Consider the following 331-nt stretch of genomic DNA (forward strand, 5'->3'; position numbering starts at 1 on the left):
AAGGGTAAAGGTGATTTGATGGGATTTGTTGGAATTTATCTTAATACTCTGTCTTTTATTTTTAAATATTATTGTAATGATAAATAATAATAAATTTAAAAAGATTTAGGGGAACTGAATACAGTTTGGGGGTTCGACTTTTATTTCTGTGTGATTTTTTTTCATATGGCAACTTAGTTTCACTCAAAATAAATGATTTATAACCAACAAAATGGTCTAAGGGTGGTAGACAAAGTATAGACAAGGAAACAATGGTGTTGCTATGTTATAAAAATGTATTCTATTTCTAAATTGCGAAATCGTAATGAATATAAATATTATTGCCACATGT

General features: G+C 27.2%; 1 protein-coding gene across 1 annotated transcript in view; it reads left to right on the top strand.

The window, feature by feature from the left end:
* Nucleotides 1–331, top strand: part of LOC106682919 (tRNA wybutosine-synthesizing protein 4) — a 13005-nt gene that overhangs the window by 5289 nt on the left and 7385 nt on the right. The gene's annotated exons all lie outside the window — the stretch shown is intronic.

Source organism: Halyomorpha halys, unplaced genomic scaffold, assembly GCF_000696795.3.
Source record: "Halyomorpha halys isolate HHAL.00 unplaced genomic scaffold, Hhal_1.1 Scaffold451.1, whole genome shotgun sequence".
Lineage (NCBI taxonomy): Eukaryota > Metazoa > Arthropoda > Insecta > Hemiptera > Pentatomidae > Halyomorpha > Halyomorpha halys.